The sequence below is a fragment of the Sphaerodactylus townsendi genome, linkage group LG03, assembly GCF_021028975.2.
Source record: "Sphaerodactylus townsendi isolate TG3544 linkage group LG03, MPM_Stown_v2.3, whole genome shotgun sequence".
In the NCBI taxonomy this organism is placed as follows: Eukaryota; Metazoa; Chordata; class Lepidosauria; order Squamata; family Sphaerodactylidae; genus Sphaerodactylus; species Sphaerodactylus townsendi.
In genome coordinates this window covers 74,199,375-74,221,078 of record NC_059427.1, presented here as the reverse complement: position 1 = coordinate 74,221,078, position 21,704 = coordinate 74,199,375, and the positions used below count along the sequence as shown (strand labels likewise).

The 21,704-nt window shown below is 44.6% G+C and overlaps 1 protein-coding gene across 4 annotated transcripts in view; it reads left to right on the top strand.

Moving 5' to 3' along the window:
* CPLX2 (complexin 2) overlaps positions 1-21,704 on the top strand; it is a 167,529-nt gene that overhangs the window by 8,118 nt on the left and 137,707 nt on the right. For 2 of the 4 annotated variants that reach the window (XM_048488676.1, XM_048488674.1), the window contains exon 2: positions 8,326-8,413. The exons of the other annotated variants lie outside the window; for them this stretch is intronic. The gene's annotated coding sequence lies outside the window, so the exon portion shown is untranslated. The remainder of the gene's footprint in view (positions 1-8,325; positions 8,414-21,704) is intronic. 4 annotated transcript variants of the gene reach the window in all.

Genomic DNA, 21,704 nt, shown 5'->3' with positions numbered 1-21,704 from the left:
GCACTCACCCTTCTAAATCCATTGGGTTCAGTGGTACAGTTTGGATTTGGATTGCACTGCTAGTAAGCTTCATTACTAAGTGTGTATGAATTTGGGTCTCCCCTATTTAAACCAAACACTCTATTAACTATACTAGTGTTTTCCACCCTCTGGGTCAGGACCCAAAAGTAGGTTGCAAAGCCTCTAAAATTGGGTCATGGGCAAGCCCACCCTAATGGTTGCCCCTGCACTTCACATTGCTCTATTTTGCATTTTGGAAACCAAGATAAGACTCTGCAAGCAGTCTTTCCATGTCATCTATATATATAAAAACCATACAGTGACTTTGTTAGTCACTCCCTAACGCCGAAATGGCTGGACGGATCGCCCCCAAATTTTCACATGACGTTCCTCCCTGTTGTGGGCAGGTAATTGGACCTTCAAATCGCCTAAAGTCCAAATCTGAGCCAGGTAAAACATCTTTTTCCTGGTGCACCAGGCCATGAAGCTGTTTGTGTTTAACTGTCACCCTTAGAATGTTCGTGCAGCCTGTCTGTGGCCTGAGGGCTTGGTATGAGGGCTTAGAATGTTCGCACAGATGGGCAGAGATGAGCAGTGAAAACAGTAAATAGGTTACACTGTTAGGTAATACGACTGGAAGTGAAACACATACACACTTTGCTGTGTGAGACACCAGGTGGGGTCCCCCCCCCTCACACGCAGGTAACTTTCACTCTCTGTGCCTCACCCACTGCTACCACATAACACACAGACTTTCATACACATCCAGCTCATCCTCACACACCTCACTCTGCCCTCCCTCACATCCAACCACCACTTACCCACTTCCTCACCCATATTGGCCACAGCTCTGTTTTACTAAAAGCGAGCTGGAGTTTGCCTTTTTCTTCTAAGAAAATCTGCAGGGTGCAGGCGAACCAACACTACTGGCTCCACTTATGTTGCACATGGCCCTTTAAGAACCCAGGGAGCTGGCCTCGATCTGAGCGCCTCACCACCCTGCCTCTGCTGCCTGACTGGTATAGCCTACTTGCCCCAGTTCTGCCTTACCCAAGCCAGGAATGTGTGTGTCAACCACCCTCATGGACAGCGGGATTCGCACTCTGGACAGTTCCGTTGTGGAATGGGAAGGGTTACCTTATACTAAAAAAAAAGACACCACCATATAACAATGTGAATTGAAAAGGGAAAGGGAGGTTTGTTTGGGCCACTTTGAAAGGCTATGCTAGGGATCATTGGACCTGGATGGACATCCTGGGTTCAGGACTGTAGTAGATGAGACGGTATGTGTGAAACAGGAACGCGTTGCTAAATATATTGCCCTAAAGTAGTGCCCAAATGCAATCGGTGCATAGACACTTTGAAGGGGCACACTAGGCGAAAGTGGGAGAGGACTGAGGTAGTTTGCCATTTCCTTTAAGTGCAGAGATTTCCTTCAAGTGCAGGCTCTTCCTTGGTTGTCTCCCCTCCAAGTGCTGACCTTGCTTAGGTTGATGAGATCAGTCTATACCAAGCCATGGGTGCAGCTCCCATGTCATATATTAGTTGGTATTTTCTCTTCACCACATATTGATCACCATACATTGGACAGATGTTGATCATGTAAAGTGTGTCCCAGTTGCTACTAGAATGAGTTTCTTTGAATCTTAGGTGAGTGTAGATGGAGTAATGAAGGAGAGGATGGTCACAGGCTAAAATGCAACCTCCATAAGCAAAGACTGTATTTGCCACAATGCCATTTGCTTTGGGTGCACAGTGTGCTTTGGGTGCACAGTGTTTGTTGGTTTCTCAAAGACATATGGTTGGCCATGTAGAAAATGGAATGTTGAATTAGATGGGTGCTATGATCATAGTTTGACTAGAACTCGAATACCCATTGGATGGGGCAATATACCAAAACGGTTGGGAACAATTGAACTACACCATTTTGATTACGAGCAAACATCCTACAGACAAACCACCAATCAGCCAGTTCTGATGATTTACAAAACATACATTAAAGAAATTGGCAGAAGCTCTACTTTTATAAATTGTGGAAACCAAGAACCATAAGTCACATGAAAGGAAAAGTGAAACACAGGGTGGTGCCTTTGCTCAATTCTCTTGCTGTGATCAGATCAACAGCATTCTATGGTCAGTGACAAGCCATTTTGCCATGCTTCAGTGCTCTTCATCAGTACACACTGATTAGAAATCCAGAGTTACCATTCAGTTTCAAAGAAGCCCATATCTTTGCCTTGGAAAAGAGTGAAGGAATGTGATGATCAGCCCAAGAATAAAAGAAACAAAACACCTGATTCATCATCAGCCTAATAGGACCATGATGTCACCAGAAAACAAATGTCCTTTTCAAAACCCCAGCTAGGAACAACCATCCAAAAACTGAGCATTCCTCATCTTTGAGCTCCCTTGTTCGTCTCCCTATTAATATTGTTGAATTAGTGTTAGATGTGGAAAATGAGTGTCTATATCAATAGGAACAGTGACAGTTCAAAAGGCAAGGTCAGATCTTCCTTTCTCACACATTTTAGCAATATGTAATAAAGATGGTCAAAATAACTTTTAATTGCTGTAGGTTCCAGAGGATTAGTAGCAGCATTGCACTTCTATATCAACAAAGAGAGCCAGTGTAGTTCAGTGGTTAAGAGTAGTGGACTCTAATTCAGTGAACCAGGTTTGTTTTCCCAGTGGCATACCGGACCTAAATGGCGCCTGGGGGCATGACCAGTTCCCTGCGCCTGCCCAGATCCCTGCGTTCCACTTATGGGAGCCAGCAGGGAGATTGGGGGCAAAGCTCGGGGGAGGTTCAGGAGGCGGGGGTGACAGACTGGCTCCTGGGCCGGCCTGTCACCATGGTGCCTGTCTGGGCCATCCACCACTGAGCCTTGTCCCCTAGCCTTCCTGCAGGCTCCCATAAGTGGGACGCGGGGAGGGCAGGAGCTGGCCTGCAGGGAGGCCGGGGGCAAGGCTCAGCAGCAGGCGGCTCAGGTGCCGTGCTGGTAGGCCAGCTCCTGCCCTCTCCGGTCTCCTGGGGGGGGAGCCCGCCTGCGGCCCCAGCACACAACGCAGCCAGCAAGCATCACCTCAGCACGGCAAGCCCCATGAGACAGAATGGCGGGCGCCTGGGGACATGGGATACCCCATGTTCCCATGGATGGTACGCCCCTGTGTTTTCCTCACTTCTCTACAAGAAGCTTGATGGGTGACTTTTGGCCAGTGACAGTTCTCTTAGAACTCTCTCAGCCCCACCTACCTCATAAGGTATCCATTGTGAGGAGGGGAAGGTAAGTGGCTGTAAGCTGCTTTGAACTCCTTATGTTTGAAAAAAGCAGGGTATAAATCCAAACTCCTCCTCTTCTTCAGTCAGTCCTCACCACCAATCATTATGTTACTACATTAATACTCTTTTGTTTAAAACTGGGTTTAAAAACATTAATAAAATGTGACTCACAAAATCATTCAGAAGGAGGAAAATGAGATGCATAGAGACGTTGCTTCTGTTAATGCAGTGGCAGAATTCTGGATTTGGTTCCTTTCCTGACTTTCAAATATTTCAGATTTCCAAAGCATAATTAGGCATCTGTGTTTTAATTGCTATTTGGGGACCCTTATAGATAATATCTAATTTGAGCTGTGAGTCCCATGTGGAAGCACTCTTACCAAGCTGTTGTCTGATTAACATTTTTAATCCCTGCGTTCCACTTATGGGAGCCAGCAGGGAGATTGGGGGCAAAGCTCGGGGGAGGTTCAGGAGGCGGGGGTGACAGACTGGCTCCTGGGCCGGCCTGTCACCATGGTGCCTGTCTGGGCCATCCACCACTGAGCCTTGTCCCCTAGCCTTCCTGCAGGCTCCCATAAGTGGGACGCGGGGAGGGCAGGAGCTGGCCTGCAGGGAGGCCGGGGGCAAGGCTCAGCAGCAGGCGGCTCAGGTGCCGTGCTGGTAGGCCAGCTCCTGCCCTCTCCGGTCTCCTGGGGGGGGAGCCAGCCTGCGGCCCCAGCACACAACGCAGCCAGCAAGCATCACCTCAGCACGGCAAGCACCATGAGACAGAATGGGAATTAGGCATTTTTATTCCAGTAGCTGTTTGGGGCACATACAAGCACTCAGCAAAACTTGGGTTTTCCAGTTGGCAATGAAGCTGGTTGTGGGTAGCCCTGTTTGGCTTGCCCTTGGGCAACCCCCCTCTCCATAGTGGTTCTTCAGTTTTTAAAATATCTGAATATACTAATTTCTTTAATTAAAAAATAAGGGAACAAATTTGTATTTACTTTTTAAAAGGCATATGGTCTTTAAAAATGAGAAAATAATGAAGATAGACAACCTGCTTCATGCATGGACAAGCGTAACACTGAGATGCTGGTGTTGCATGTTTATTATTTTCACATTGAAGCATGGTAGAAGCCAAGTTCCCATTAGCGGAAGGAAAAAACCCTCACAAGTCTTGCTTACATACTTCTGTATGCACCCTTTGATAATTTCAGTAATCCAGTCATCTTGACTCAGTGCATGTTGATTGAAATTGATTTTTTTCCTCTGAAAGAGATTAATTTTGACCTTTTTTTCCTCTGTCTGGAAAAAGTGGAAATGACATCTATTTTTTCTCAAGCATCAATATCTTAGGTTTTCTCAATGTGGTTGTTTCAGGTCATACTTCTTTACTAGATTATATCATCACCTTCCTTAAATCACTGTGCCTCACACACAGGTTGTGTGGATGTTTAAAAAGCATCTTATAGCTGGGACACCCCAGTTCTGTGAAGCAGAGTTCATGATGTAGCCCATCAAATTCTTATACCTGTTTGGTTTGCAAGAGGGCTGTTTGGTTGTAAGAGGGCAAAGATAGAATCTGTGTGATGGTTTTGACCCTGTACTACAGACTGTTCCTGTCTAACAAATGGCAAAATACTCTTGACAATTCTGCCTTTCATTTTTAAATCATGTCCTTTGGTTCCTAAATGTAGAAACAAGATCTCCAACTCTGACTTGGGAAATTCCAGGCGATTTGAGAGGGCAGTGTTTGAGGTTGGCAGAGCTTGGGAAGGGGAGAGAACTCATTGGAGATGTCATTCCATAGAGTTTACGTTTCCAAACTACAATTTCCTTCATGGAACTAATGTCTGTAGTCCAGAGATCAGTTGTAATCCTATGTGGAGAAGATTTTGAAACCATAGGGCAGTTTCTCCTTAGGATCCTGAGAACAGGCACCTACTTGGGGCTTTCAGCCAGAGGTGTAGATGCAATGGGGACATCTGGGGACAACTGTCCCGGGCACCCACCATTGGGAGCACAGAAAAATTTGGGCTCATTTCTAATTTTTTGTTATTTTTTAGAGTTTCTACGTTGTCAGCTAGCAGGGGGTGTAGTTTTTAGGCTAGCGGCACCAAAATTTCAGGCTATCATCACAGGACACTCCTGATGATACCGCCCAGGTTTGGTGAGTTATGGATCCCCAAAAGGGGTGCCCCACCCCCATTGTTTCCGAAGGAAGCTAATGTAGATGGGGCTACCCTTTTGAGGGTCCATAACTTTGGACCCCCTGAACCAAACTTCACTAAACCTGGCTGGTATCATCAGGAGAGTCTACTGAAGATAGTATAAACATTTGGTACAGTTAGCTTAAACACTGCTCCCCTGACAGGCACCCTCAAATTTTCCCCAGGCTCTTTCTTTAAATCCACCCCCTTTGGAGTGGATTTAAAGCAGTGGTTCTCAACCTGGGGGTCAGGACCCCTTTGGGTGTCGAACGACCCTTTCACAAGTCGCCTAAGACTCTCTGCATCAGTGTTCTTCATCTGTAAAATGGATATATGTTAGGGTTGGGGGTCACCACAACATGAGGAACTGTCTAAAAGGGTCGTGGCATTAGTAAGGTTGAGAACCACTGATTTAAAGAGAGACTCTGGGCTCTCTAGTTTAAACAAAATTGAAAATTATGCTGTTCCAGGGTGGATCCCCCCACCCCCAACAGCATCTCTTTCAGTGTTGTTTAAACTAGGGAGCTCAGAGTCTCCCTTTAAGGTGGATTTAAAAGGTGAATCTGGGCTCTCTAGTTTAAACAACATTAAAAGTGATGCTGTTTCAGGGTGGATTCGCCCCCTTCAAAAAATAGCATCACTTAAATGTTGTTTAAACTTGGAAGCCCTGGGCGTGTTCAGATTTGTGTGGTGGGGCATGTTCTATAATGTGATGGTGACTTTGAGATGACCTGGTGCAAAAAAAACATTGTTTGGTTGTGGTGGGAGAGGGTGGCCGCCCATATGGTGGGGGGGGGCGCAAAACTCAGATTTTTGCCCCGGGCTCCATTTTTCCTAGCTACGCCTCTGCTTTCAATAGTCATAATGTAAAACTCCTAGTTTTGTTGTGGGATTAAATTACAGAAAAAATAATACAGTCATACTAATGCCTGATTTTCAGAACTGACACCCCAATCCTAAGCACACTGGTTTTGGAAGCATGTTATTGATCTTGTGGAAGCTTTATCATCAAATGATTTGCTTAGGATTGTTACCAGGAATGGAGATTTTGGACTTGCTAATCACAAAGTTTCAAATCTTTGGCTTGGTTCAAAATCAGAAGCAAGGTGTTGTTCTTTCAGGTCTGTCATCATACTCTATCAGCCTTTACTATGTGAACAAGGGATTTTGGAGAGGAAGAATAGAGAGACTCTGTCTTGTCAAGATTTACCAACGTACTTTAGCCCTTGAATCACACATTCAATGTGATTGTAAATCAGAAATCAAAGTCAGTTCAAGGAAAGTGATCACATGAGAAGGCCTTTTAGGATAGAAACTCCTAAAAACAGTCCTCCTAAAAAGAGTCTGCTTCCCCAGGCTTAACAAATGTGCATGAACTCCCGGATGCATTGGATTATACCCATGCACTCTGATAAAGCAAGAACAGTCCATGTTCAGAAGCTGGTCTCCCTTCATAAATATCCTTCAAAATAAAGCTTCATGTACAGCTAAACTAATTCAATTTTTTAATCTGGAACCATACACAGGTCTGTCATATATATGACTAGTGTTTCCAGATCTTTCAGTGTTGATTTATCTTGGGTATGAGGGACTAACTCTAATCATTCCTCCTCTTCCATCTCCCATGTGGTTTGGGCAGTTAGGATATCAAAGCAGACAGCACTGACCATATGTTTGAAAGTAAGAAAGAGACGCCTCGGGTCCAGTACTAAATGCAGTGATCTCTGGATTTGCTTTTGTGAATTCAGTATGACACTGTGATGCTACTGTGGGAAAGTGAAAGTTGTAAATATCTTGGTCCATGAACCAGGTAAAGATTCTGAAAGTTCAGTGGAAGAATTTCAGTTGTTTTCAACTGAAGTCCTCTCTCAGATGAGGCCCTCATGGTCAGGAAAACCTTCACCTCCCTTCCACCCATGAAATATCCTCTTCATGCTCATGAGTATCTTCTCTGTTCTTGCTACCCAGTTCTATTTCTCCTCCAGACTTTCTAGTTCCCCCACCTGTAGCTCTACCTGTGACCAGGTACAAACCATGCCTGCCCCATCCTTTGCTCCTAGTATAATGAGCTAAAAGACCTCCCATTTGCCTGACAGCTATAGATGCTCATATTGACACTTGGGAAATGGAGTTGCATAAGTTTGAGGATTCCTAGGGTGGTAAGGTCAGCCCAAAGTTAACATCAGTGGTAAGCCCAGGATCAACAATGTATCTCCCTCCACTTCAAATCTGAAAATCCTTAGTTCTTTAAAAGGAGACAGTCTGATCTTTCAAATGTTAAGGTGGAAATAACAGAACTCTTTATAGGCTAGACTTGCCATTCTTCGCAAAACAGTTCGCCAATTTCATATGCCTTTCTGTTGCCAAGAAGCACTCACATCTTTATGGTTAGTCTGTCAGCGTGGCTGGGAGTCTAGGGATGATCCACCTGTCAAGAGGGAGTTAGAAAGGAGCCACTTGTAATAAGAGGCTGGTTAGCTCTTAGAAAGACTGCATGGAAACCAGAAGCAAGGATGTACAAACAAACAAACACAGGGCTGTAAGGGGTGGGGACAGCTGTCTGATGGCTGAAGCAGAGATGCTGGAGAGGGAAGAGCATCTGGAGAATAATGATATGCATTACTGAGGGAAGCAGAAGCACACTTGTGCTTTAATGTCTTTGTTGTGTCTGGTAATGCATAATGGAAGATATCACTCATGATAAATAGATTCTGAAATGTGCTTGATAGTTCGATCCAGGTAGGACTCCATTGGTGCTGAGAGGAACCAGGAGCAGTAGGAAAGGAAAGACAGGCATGTAAGTCCAATCTCTCCTGATCTTGCTCTCTTCATTTATATGCCTTTCTATAGAGTTGGCTGCTGCTGACATGCACTGCCTGACTGAGGAAGTTTTCTGTTAGTTACCCAAAGAAGAGCCTGTTTGGAGATACACAGAAAGGTAAGCGTATTTCCTTTCCATTCCCAAGTTTGTACTCTAGGCTTGTGGTTTGGGAGGGTAAGTGTTCCACTACATACTTTGCAATCTGTTTTCCTGCTGCTGGATTAAACAAGTAAACAATTAAAGATGTAAATTGCTATCCAGCATATGGGATGACTGGAGAACAGGCCTTATGCTGCAGTTAGAAACAAAGTCTGCAGGAGATCTAAGTCACATGGAATGTTGCATCCTTGGCTTATTTCTCTCAATTGTGATTCCATACAGATAATACAGAGTTTCTCTTAGGCACCATAATCCATTGTTAAAATGATCTATAGGACTAATCAGTACAACTCAAGGCAGAATCAGTTCATATACTGTCATAACAGCTGGGAGCAGCCTCCCTTTTCATTTCCCCCCCATGCTATTCCAGGATCATTTGGATGAAGTAGACACATGGGCTAAGCCAGCAACAATGTAGTTCGTTGGCATCCAAATGGCTTCTGATGTGAGATGATAAACCATGGGGAAACAGCTCCCAAGTCCTATGGTTATGAAAAATCACAAGCCCTAAGTGGCATGCTCCTAATTGCAAAGCTGGACCTTGACAGAGCTGAGCCTGTGGCCCTAGCAACAAGAAGTTCGAGTAGCTGCCTTTCTTTTGCAGTATCTTTGCAGTATTCCAAATGCTGAGCAGCAGCGCAGTGCACACCTTCCTTCCTAACCTTTTCTGCCTGCCTTTTGATCTCTCTCCTGCTCATCCTTCCTGCTCCATTTATGAGGTTTTGTGTCATGATCAAGGTTATGAGGTCAGCACTCTGCCTCCCTCTACTGTCCCACCATTCCCCAGCAGATGCCATCTTTGTTATTTGAAAGCGATGGAGCTTTGTGTGTGGGATGCTGAATTTTTCTGTGCTGTGATATTTTTGAGTGTGTGAGGAAATTTTAAAAAACAGAAAAGCAGAGGTCCAGCTCATTCTCAATGTGCAAAATGCGTCACAGCCAAACCAAAAATGTCAACTTTCTAGAAAACCTGACAAAGATATTTGAGCAAATAATTCATCAAAAGGAAATCAAGACTGCTAAAACAGTACCCTTAGAATATCTAATGGTCTTGAACTGGTGCCTTTATTTTCAGGTCTGTATGAGTCAGTTAAAGACAAGGAAAAAGTTGCCAACCATGGACACTTCAGAACAAAACACTGACACAGTCCAGTTAAATCCATAACAGAAAGAGAAGTAAATTATCAAACTTCCACATATTTTTACACAAGAAGGAATATACACACACACATATACACACATATTTCTCTCTCTTTTCTCCTGGGATCTAGGTATTCAGTATTCATCAAGCCGTTTCATGCACCTTTTGTTTGAAACATAGAAGTAAACGAAGTGATGACACAAAGGCTAACAAACACCAGAACAATCACTCTACTTCTGTTTAATATGCATTCAATGACAGATCTGTGTTAGATACTATGCAATCTCCCTGGAGGTATATAGTCCCTTCCTGGAGAGTTGACAGCCTATTATACCTTAGTTCTCGCAAGCAGCTGATGAAGTGCCAAGATAGTGTCTAGACTATACCACTTCTGACTGCAGATGAGAACCCATGTGACTAAATGCTGGTTTGTCATTTCCCCTCCCCCCCCCCCCCCCCGAAAAAAATCCAAATATGGAAAACTGGAAAAGAGAAAGCTAGACTGCCCTGATATCAAGTTTTCTGTTTTCAGGAAACTGTTTTGTGCATGGAAGCATTTAAAATTTGATTTTCCCCACCTGCAATCTGAAGAGGTATTGTCCAGACAGTGTTTACACTCATCTGCTACTTGTGAGAACTGGGGCAACATTAGAAAGGTGAGATGAAATCATAGTGTGAAATGAAATCAGATAGCAACGGAGTTGCTAGGACACTCTAGCCATTTTAGAAGATCCTCAGTTTAGGAAAACCAGGTGGAACATAAGCCAAAAACCCAAAAAATCTCTCTTCAGCTTTCTTCTTCCTTGCTTCCCAGATCCTTGACCAGGAAATGCTAACTTGCATGCAAACTAGGCAGTTTAATCCAGCCTGGTCTGGATAGTCCAGGCTAGTCTTGGTTAGTATGTGGATGAGAGACCACTGAGGAAGTCGAGGGACACTGTGCAGAGGCCGGCAATAGCAAACCACTTCTGAACGTCTTGCCTTGAGAACCCAATGGGGTGTCATAGTTAGCTGTGATGTAATGGAAAAAAGATGAAGACATTCATCATGTTAGGGAAGAGAATCCAATTTTGTAAAATTATAGCCAGAGTTTGACTGAGCCAGCATAATGTAGTGGTTAAGAGTGGTGGACTCTAAACTGGAGAATCAGGGTTTTTTCCCCGCTCCGCCAAGGTAGATCTCAGGCCAGTCACAGTTCTCTCAGAATTTTCTCAGCCTACATGGAGGCAGGCAATGGCAAACCACCTCCGAATGTTTCCTGCCTTGAAACCTTATGGGGCCACCATAAGTCATAAGTGACTTGATGGCACTTTCCACTACCACCAAGATATGAAAACCCTATAGAATCACCATAAGTGCACTGAAGGGTATGTGTGTCTGTCCATCCCTTTCCCTGGTCAAGCCAGAGTTTAGTCATGTTTGTCTTTGATCAGACAGTCAGCATACTTCTGTACAGGGTGGTTGTGAACTGAGGGGTGACATGCAGAGTATTTCCTTACAGCCTACCTGTGGAGTGACGGGGTGGGTTTTGCATATGTTGCAGCAGCTTCCTGGCATTGTCTCTGTGTAATGCAATGGGTAAGTTGATGTATGTATGTAGGGCATGTTCTCCCTTTAGCGGTTTCAGCGGAAGGAACAGGTTCCTGTGTGCTGAGGAGCGTCATGTTGGATAGCAGGGCCCCTGTGATTCGCAACGTGTTGGTGGTCACAGTGTCTGTATGAATTTGTTGAGTCACCCTGTAGCGGTTGCAGAAGAAGGAACAGGTTGTTTTGTGTGGAGGAGCGTCGTGTTGGATAGCAGGGCACCCATGGTTCGCTATGTGTTGGTGAGAGCAGTGTCTATATGAATGTCAGGGTGAAAGGCAGCATACTTCTTTGCAGTGTGTTTGTGAACTGAGGGGTGACATGCAGCATGTTTCCTCACAGTGTGCCTGTGGTGTGGCGGGGTGGGTTTTGCATGGTTTGCAGCAGCTTTCTGGCGCTGTCTGTGTGTAATGCTATCTGTAAATTGCTGTGTGTATGTAAGGCATCGCACTAGTGGATCAAGTGTGCCTGTTGTTTGGTGGGCAGTACCACAGCTTGTCTATTTGGATAGTGGAGTTAGAGCAGCAATGTGGCCGTCACTGAAAAGTCCTGTGACATGAAGCTGTATATGTAAACGTGGAATACCAATCACTGTTAGAGTGAGTGATTCATCAAAGGAACCGGGAAGCTGTTCCATTAGTGGGTATTCTCAGTGGGTTGTTCCATCTCTTACCCAGGAGGCAGGAGGGAGAACCCTGGAAGGGACTCCTTCCTCCAGGAAATAATTCTGATTACCCTTGGGACAGCCCTTTATAGGCTTTCTTTGCAGTTGTCCAGTTGGATCCTCAGCGTACACTGGATGCTGCAAATATAGCGCACTTATAGTTTTTGTAATTAGTAGAGATAAATCCTCCCCTTTAAAAAATCTGGAAGTCTGTTCTATGTCCTCTATGAATGGATCGTCTATATCTGAAAATTGAGTTCCCTCCTGTAAGCATTCACCCTCACTTAGATCCTCTATACCCAAAGGACTGTGTTGAGAGAAGCTAAATGGTCCAGGATCTAATGGAACAGTTTTCTCTGCTGGCTGTTGTGGCTATTGTCTGGTATGCTGGGAAGCCTGAAGTGCCACCTGTTACCCACGGAATGTTCGAGCAGATGGGCAGAGATTAATGGGAAAACAGAAAATAGCTAACAACTCGAGTTAACTTCAATATTTTTGGAAATCCTTTCTTATTGAGAGCCTCGGGCACATGAGGAACCGGCATGCCAAATTTCAAGTGCGTAGGTTCGGCGGTTTCTGAGTTCCGTTGGCGAGTGAATCAGTGAGTGGAATTCGCTTATATATAGATTAAGGATGTAAATCTTTATAAATAATCTGCTGTGAGAGAATAGGCCAAGGGGAGGTGCAGCATTGGTGATGACACTGTGGTCAAATGTGTTATGACTGCTTAGTGGAAAATGGAATTTAAGCCCATTTGTAGCAAGCGGAAGGGAACCTAGATGAATAATGAGAGAAGTCTTTCTTACAACTGAAATATGAAACATTGGTTTTGTGCTTCAAAACTCAGGAAGGGTTGCAGCATTGCAGCATTAGTGTTTAATAATGATGAGTATTGGGACTTCATCTCCTCTGAGAATCAGGGAGTCTCTCCTTTCGGGTATGTAGCTCTGGTGAACAGTATTCACCAATAGGTAGGTTCCAGACTACCTCCAGCAGAAAGCAACATGGGGAAAGGTTCCACTGTTGTTTGCCCCCACAGAGTTACATAGAATGCTGTACTGTGCTTTTGCTGTGACTAGGTAGAAGAATTCGAGTGGAATTTTTTAATAAAGGGAAATAGAGATGTGGTAAAGCAACAACCTGCAAGAGGATTTTTTAAAAAGAAATAAGCACAGAGCATTAATTTTTTTGTGAAAACAAATTTAGGTCATTTTTCTCTTTTTTTCCCCCCTTCCCATACTGAGCAATACTCGTTGCTCATTGGGTGTATTGTAATGTCCTTGCCTCATTGTTTATTCCGTGTTCTATATTGTTCCTGTTTCATAATTTGGTAATTTACTTTTAGTCTCAGTGAGAAAGTGCTAGGATTTTGCAAGTGCCTCCATTCAGTCAAGCAAGAGTTAACTGCTGAAGTCACATGACTGGAATCTCATGAGCTTCTGGAAAGATCTCTCTTTTCTTCTTCCAGCAAAAGAGGAGAGGCAGACATACAGGCCTTTATAGACTGCACAGGTACCCAGATTGGGCACTTGCATAAATAGAGTTTGCTGCTCTGCGTTTGTTATCCAGTAAAGTTCTACAAAACAACGCACTCGCATCTCTCCCCTGTTAATTGTTCAGCTAATTCATTGCAATACAACAGAAAGGCAGACAGTAAATGAAACAGAATAACTTAAATAAGTGATACGGTTGGAAGCTCTTGGTTTGGAAATTCCTAGCAATTTGGGGGCAGAGCCCAGGAGTGGCATAGTTTGGGGAGGAAGCTCAACAGGGGTGTGATACCATAAAGTTCACTATCCAAATCTGCTTTTTTCTCCAGGGGCACTGACCTCTATAATTTTGAGATGAATTATTCCAAGAGCTCTCCAGACATCTGGAGATCCAATGGGAAGGATAAACTATCTGGGTATTCAGTGATGGACAGAAAAAAGCTAACATTCAGGTGGGGTGGTAAGATATCGTTGAATTAAAATTGATTTATGGATTACAGAGATCCTGTTCCTGGAGATAATGGCTACTTCAGTGGACTCTGTGGCATTATTACCAGCTGAGATTCTTCCACCCTCAGATCACCAGGAATTTCCAAACCCAGTCCTGGCAACTCCAAGGCCCCTTCTGCACAGCAAATGTATAGCAGATTGCAGTCAGGAGAAAATAACCCATTTTCCTGTTTTCGCGTTCACATTGAACCATGCAGGCAGCAATTGGATCCCACAGAAACAATCCAGGTTGCTGTTGCACCTTCGCACGGAAACGAGTCTCTTTTTTTAAATTTACTTCCATCCAAAGTGCAGTTACCCAGGAATGCACAAATGAACCCTCACAGCTATGCTGACGTCTCATGATACGACCATCTGCACCTGTGTGACTAAGCAGATGTAAACTCTGAAATTAAAAAAAAGAAAGAAAACGGAGGAAAAAAATTTTAAAAAGAAAAAGCACCTCCTGCCTGGCCACTTGCTCACAAGCGGCTGAAACCCGGGATTTTTCAAAAGACTACCGAATAGTTATATTCTAAAAAAACCTGGTTTGTGGAAAATAACATGGGCCAGACTTGTTTTGCGGGTGGGATCTGTGCAAAGTCCCCCCCCCCCCATATGGGGTTTTTTACCATTCTAAACTGATGTTTATTGGTCCATGTGGAGTGGGCCTAAGTGAAGCATAAGAAGAGAACTGGAAGAGAGTGGGAAGAGGAAAAGGCAAGAGGGCTCTTAGGGAGTTTTGAAGGAATAGCGGACAAATGTGCACAGAAAGAAGATATATATCTGGTTAAGAGCTAGAACTCATAATGGAAGCTCATGAGAAATAAGAAACCAAATCTTGCTGCCTTCCTCTCTCTATATAAAAAGCTAACAGTGTTTTTGTTGATGACAGTATACCTCAGTAACTGCTGAGCCAATTCCTCTGAAAATTCCCAGCCACTATAGTCAGCAAGGCGAGAATGTTTTTAGATGTTCACATTCCTGAAATTTCACACCTGGCCCAGGTAAACCGCCTTTTTCCTGGCGCTCCTTGGTGAAGGACATGCAGCTGCCTGCGTGTAACTGTCACCCTTAGAATGTTGATGCTGCTTAGAATGTTCACTCAGGAGGGAGGGGCAGGCACCTAGATTCCCTGAATACTGCGGTTACAGTTAAGAAAACCAGGCACGCATTACTCAGGAGTAAGCTCGGTACAGCAACCGTGACATACTTTGAATGGCTGCGTCGCGCCCCTCAGAGGGTTTCCTCAGAAGTGACACCCATTGCCACCAACCAAACTTACTCCCAGGTAAAGGATTGTGACCAGCCAGCCTAGATGTGTGGGAGGGGTGCCTTTCCATTCCTCCCCCCAAGGATTGCGGGCACACACATCACTGACATCGCACAGTATCAGGCTGCGTGTTTGCATGAGCACGTACTGCTGGCCTCTGCAATTGATTTGCTGCTACTGTTCCTTTCCCATTTTACCACAAGAAGCCACAGCAACGCGTGGCCGGGCCCCGCTAGTTATAAATAAGATGCATGTGTGTGAGTGCCATCATGTCTCTTCCAATATATTGCAACTCTGTGAATTAATGACCTCCAAAATGTCCTATCGCTAACAGCCTTCGTAAGGTCTGGCAAACTGAGGGCCATGACTTCCTTGACTGATTCAATCCACTTCATGTTGGGTCTTCTTCTTTGCATGTTGTCTTCACTTTTTGCTTGCATTATTGTCTTTTCCAGTGAGTCTCATCATTTTATGATGTGGCCAAATTACCATAGCCTCAGTTTAGCCACTGTATCTTCTAGGGGGAGTTCAGACTTGATTTTGTTTAGAACCCACGTATTCGTCTTTTTGGATGTCCAGGGCAGCCGCAAAACTAAGGAATTAACCTGTGAAAGATTAGAATTTTCTGGAACATTATATGATGTCCCAAATAGAGCATGTTTATTTTTAGTTATACTTAATTAACAAATTTTAAGAGTATCTTATGTTAATTTTATGTTGCAGTAGCTACATATCTGATTAGGGAAAAACAAATCAAACATGGTTTACATTTGTATTCAAACAAATTCAAAGCTTTATGAGGAAATAGTTTTATTGGGATGATACTTGAAAAAAGTAAAGGCAATAGAGTACATACTCATCTTATGTTGTTTAATCTTAAGAAAAAAACTGAAGGCTCTGAAAACTGTTGACACTAATTTTGGCATATCCCCCCCATTGCATAATATGCCACAGACATTGGTATTCACTCAACTATTTCAAAAGATGTAGCTTTCTTCCACAAAGATCACTGAAGCACCATGATTTCATGTTTTATTGTTGTTTTTAATTGTGTAAGCCACCCTGAGACCTCCATATAGGGCAGGGTATAAATCATAATAAATATATAACTCTCATCCAATAAATAAATGTTCCATAGCATTACTTGTTAATTCCTTATCAGATGTTTACCTATTTATACCCTTCCTGATTTTCTGTCTAGCGGGGGTCTAAAATGGCTTGCGACAATATCCTCCTTTTTTTCCATTTTATTCACACAGCAACAAGCCTGTGAGGTTGGTGACTGGTTTGGATCAGCAACAAACTTCTATTTCAGAGTCAGGATTTGAACTTGGGTCTGTCAGATCTTAGTCCAGTACCTTAACCATTGGACCATGCTGGCTCCACTTGGATATTTCTAGTGAGTGTCTCATCAGCATCTTGGTCAGTGTTCTGAAGACTGAACTTCTGATGTTTCCTCCCAAGCTTTCTTCTCACCACATGCTCTCCATAACTATTGAGAACATCAGTAATAGAACAGTCATGAAGCCTTGGCTTTATCTTTGACCCTTTATCCTTCTCCCTTGTTGTATATGTCTTCAATCTGTCACCAAGTCATGTTTCTTTACAGCTTTAAAAATATGGCCCTACATCTTAAGCCTTTAGTGCTTCCTTTCTTACCTTGACTGCTGCCAACTTGTTCTCTTTGTTCTTGTGTTAACACATTTCAGCCTTGTCAGCATTCTGTTGTTAATCTTAAGGTGCCGCTTGATGTCTGTTTTATTTTGCTACATTAGTCTTCCAGAAGAGACTATTGATCTCTTCTCAATCTGACCACATGAAAGCCCTTCTTAGATCTCTGCGCTGGTTTTTTGTACCCTCCCAGATCCAGCACAAGTTCAGTGTACTTATATTCAGTGCTCTGCATGCAGATGTGGGATTCAGCTGGTTTGCACCGGTTTGGATGAACCGGTTGCTAAAAGCCGTCAACAGTTCTGAGGCATGAAAGTCCTGTCCTTCCTTCTGCCCAGGGAGAGGGAGAGAGGGGGCTTTCAGAGTCCCAGAGCAGCTGCTCTGAGGTGCTCTGAGGTGCTAAAACTTTTGGCACCCAAAAGCCCTGTCTTTCCCTCTCCCAGGGGAGGGGAGCGAGGGGGCTCCCCCAGCATGCCGTGCCACCGACAAAGGTGTGCAGCCCAATCTGCGGCCAGCCAGCCCCTCATGGGGGCCTCTGGTGGCAGCCATTCACCTGGGCCTCCCAGCCAATGCTGGAGAAAGGCCCTCTGGGCCATGCAGCCAGTCCCCAGGTGTGCGGCCTGCTCTGAGGCCAGCTGCCTCCCACAGTTGGCCAGAGAAAGAAGCCCGGCCCCTTTGGTGGCTGAGCAGCCGGGCCCACAGCACGCAGGCCAAGCAGCAGCAGCCGCCTTCCCTCACCTCCCCCCTGGCCCAACATTGAAAAAGAGGGGCGCAGCAGCCAGGTAAGTGGACAGGGGGCACAGTGGGAGGGGGTGAACTGGTAGTTATAGCATTAGAATCACACCGCTGTCTGTATGGTCTTATCAGCCCTCATCTCCCCACTCTCATTTTCCAGTAAACCCCTTTACTTCTCCAGCTCTGCTACCCTCAGCAGTTGAAGCAGCTTGTTTTCTCAGACACTTCTACCCTTTCTCCTTTTATGCCTAAAACAGCAAGCCCAGAACACCTGCATGATGACATCTCTGAGTCTCACTTCCTTTTCCATCATGCCTGTAGTGCACTAGTCTTAGGGTGTGTGGCTAAAATGAACCCTGATTCTTCCCCTGCTGACTGCTGCTTTCACCTTGTTCTCTGCCCTTTATTGCCTCCCTTATATAAAATTTTAGATTGTAAACTCTTCACAAGAGGCAGTCGGCTTCCTGTAGTATGAAAAACATTGTGCATGCTAGTGACACTGTATGATAATAAAGAATGCAATAAAGACAAAGAAATATGACTCACAATCGTCACACATAGCCCTGTGCACAAGTGGTTGTTCATTTCGATGAAGAATGAGACCTCGTATTTTTATATGTTCAGAGCTGTCTCTGAGCTGTTTATATGTTCAGAGCTATCTATTAGTGTAGACCAGAGGCGTACCTACCAGGGGGCCAGGGAGTGCGCGTTGCACAGGGCACGCCCCTGAGGGCGCAAAAAATTCAGGTTCGTTTGTGGGGGTGGGTTGTATTTTTAGGGTTTTTTCAGTTTTTGGCTAACAGCACCAACATTTCAGGGATTTTTTGGGAGACTCTCCTGATGATACCACCCAAGTTAGGTGAGGTTTGGTTCAGGGGGTCCAAAGTTATGGATTCCCAAAGGAGGTGCCCCAACCTCCATTGTTTCCAATGGGAGCTAATAGGAGATGGGGGCTACACCTTTGAGGGTCTATAACTTTGGACCCCCTGGAATCAAACTTCACCAAACCTGGGTGGTATCATCAGGAAAGTCTCCTAAAGATTCCCTGAAATGTTGATGCTGCTAGCTTAACAATTGCACTCCAGACAGTAGGCACCCCCCCAAATTTCCCCAGATTTTCCTTTCAAATTCACCCCTTTCAGCATGGATTCAAAGGGAGAATCTGAGGTCCCAAGTTTAAACTTTGAAGGTGATGCTGTTTCAAGGTGGGGGATAATCCACCGCAAAACAGCATCATTTTCAATGTTGTTTTAACTGGGGACCCCAGATTCTCCCTTTAAGGTGGATTTAAAAGGAGAATCTGGGCTCCCTAGTTTAAACACCATTGAAAGTGATGCTGTTTGGGGGTGGATTCCAGCAACACAGCGGTTGCCCATGGGGGAGAGGCACAAAACTTAGATTTTTGCACCAGGCTCCATTTTCCCTAACTACGCCTCTGCACTTGGGCTACCACTTGTTTGATCTCAAAGAAGCCAATGCAAATCCAGAGACATGAGGGCATGTTCCAGATCTTGTCCCATGTGGGCAATTGTGTTTGACTGATTCGTTTTTCCTAGAAAACCCCAGCAGTCTTATGATGTCCAGTTTACAACTAGTGAATATCAATCACCACAATCGCCATCATGCTCTGCCCCCTCCAGCCTCCAAAGCCAGAGCTTTTGAAAGCACAGAGGTGAAGGGGGTGGGGTCACATCCCTGACCTCCATGCAGGCCAGGGGTAGGGCTGGGGGCAGCACCCCACCCTCCTCCATACAGGCATGCCAAAGCCCTGTCCCTGAGCCCCACCCCTTGGTCTGCATGGAGATCAAGGGCATGGCCCTGTCCTGAGCCCCGCCTTTTAGCAAAGGCCCATTGGTATGTTGTTGAAATGATCACCATAACTGGAAAAGATCGTTCAAGGCAGGACTGGGCCTACTAAAAGAAGGACTTCTTTGCAGACCAGGGGGTGGAGCTCAGGGGCGGGGGCCCACCCCCTGCCTCTGTGCAGGCAAGTTGGAGCTTTTGAAAGTCAACTGACATGGGGGGGCATGTGCGGGGAGGGTACCCAGAGAAGGAGTTGTTTCCGGGCCCCATTTACTACCCGTATGCTTCTGCACAACTGTCCATGCTGTCATCATGGGGGAGAGTTTCACAGGTGTTCCTGGAGTTCTTTTAGACTGGGAACGCCCCCTCCCACGGTGCAGACTTACACCACCAAAAAGTGTGGCATAAGTCACTCTGCACAAAGGGCTTTCCGGGGGAAGTAAAGGTTTTCCTTTTCTCTGGCACTTGTGCTGCTGATTGCCTCTTTGGAGGTAGCGCAGCCGTGCAGTGCCTGGCCACCACTCTACTACGCACACCACTTGGATCAGGCTGCCTTTTATTTATTTCAGATCTATGTAAGAAAAAAGCCAGATGCAGCAAAATTGAAGAAGAGTTTGGCTTTATAATTTGCTTTTCTCAACCATAAGGAATTTCAAAGCAACAAACTCCTTCCTTTCCTCTCCCCACAGCAGATGCCTTATGAGGTCAGTGGGGCTGACAGAGTTCTGAGAGAACTGTGACTATCCCAAGATCACCCAAACAGGCTTCATGTGGAGGAGCGGGGAATCAAATCCAGTTCTTCAGATTAGAGTCTACCTGCTTTTAACCACTATACCATGCTGGCTCTCTGCATAAAGCAAGTTCAGTGCATTGCAAAGATTGCATATTTGAACAAACTGCTGTTAGTGCTGACCCATAAAATACATCCATTACTTCCAGTCTCACAATATATTTGTTATTCTGTGCTCTTTAGATGGTGATGCTAAAATAATAGGGTGAGAAGAGAGGAAGTAGCTTGCAATATATGCTGCAGAGGACAGTTTGGCAACTGAACACCCCTGGAAAGGGAAAGGAGGCAAGGACATTTAAAAGTTTTCCCTGGAGCTTTAAAAGCACTTCAGGATATCTTGTGAGTCTTTTTTTAAAAAAAAACTATTGCATTGAGTCTTCTGGCCTTCATTCTCCAGATGTCCCATTTCCAGTCTGCAGGGACCATTCGGTGTCTCCTCTGCACCTGTCAATTTGGCACTAGCACAAAATTCACAGAGTTTGAAAATTAAACGAAGACAAATGACTGTGCTTTACAGTTTTAATACTTAAATACTCAGGCAGTGGGCCCAATCCTGTTCCTGGCTCCCTTCGGCTATCAGGAATTTTCCTTTGCAAGTGCTACAGGGTCCAACCTCCGCGCCCCCCTCATGTGCCCTCCCAACACAGCTTGCCATGAGGTCTTGTTGTGAAGACCCAGTAATAATTCTACTACCTCTTTTCCCAGTAACTTCCCATACCAGCGGCGCGTTGTCTTGATGTCTGTAAAAGTTCTCTTTTGTGAGATGATTTTCCAACAGTGATGATTATTTGTTACTGTAAAACACCCCACCCCTCACCCCCCCCCCGTGTGTGTGTATATGTCTCTCTCTCTGTCAATAACTGAGGCCCCCTTCCGCACATGCAAAATAATGCATTTTCAAACCACTTTCACAACTGTTTGCAAGTGGATTTTGCTATTCTGCACAGCTTCAAAGAGCACTGAAAGCAGTTTGAAAGTGCATTATTCTGCATGTGCGAAATGAGCCTAAGTAGAAAATTGAGAGTTTTAGAACTTTGGTTGCTAGAGTTATCCCATCAGAAGAGCTATTAGTCAGAGAAATGACTTGACTAATAGGTTCTGGGTTTCCTATCAGTGGCAATTTTTAATAATATATGACATTAATTTAAAGTTGGATATGATTAATCCCACCTTCATATGATGCAGAGACTATCCAGGAGGTGAGTGAATTCATAGAACTCTAGACAACTTCTTGTATAAGCTTATTTATGAGATTTGACTGTATTTGGGAAGCTTTTTTAAAGAGTAAATAAATATGTATGATCCTGTGCACACAGAAGAAGAAAATGTAGGAGAACAAATTGCGCCAAATAGTTTGGATGCATCCATCTCAGCCTGGTGATCTTTTGCAGATATGGAAGCTCTGGTAAATACATTTTTCACTTATAGTTTGCACATATAACAGGGGTAAAGGTCAATGATGTGGACTTCTAAGGGTCAAAGGGAACACTGTTGTCCTTTGAGATGCTGTTGAATTGTGTGGGCTTTTCAGCTTGGTAAACAAACAAACATTGTTTGAGAATCTGTACTCCACCTCCAAAAAATGCTGTGAGAAATTACTAATTGCTGT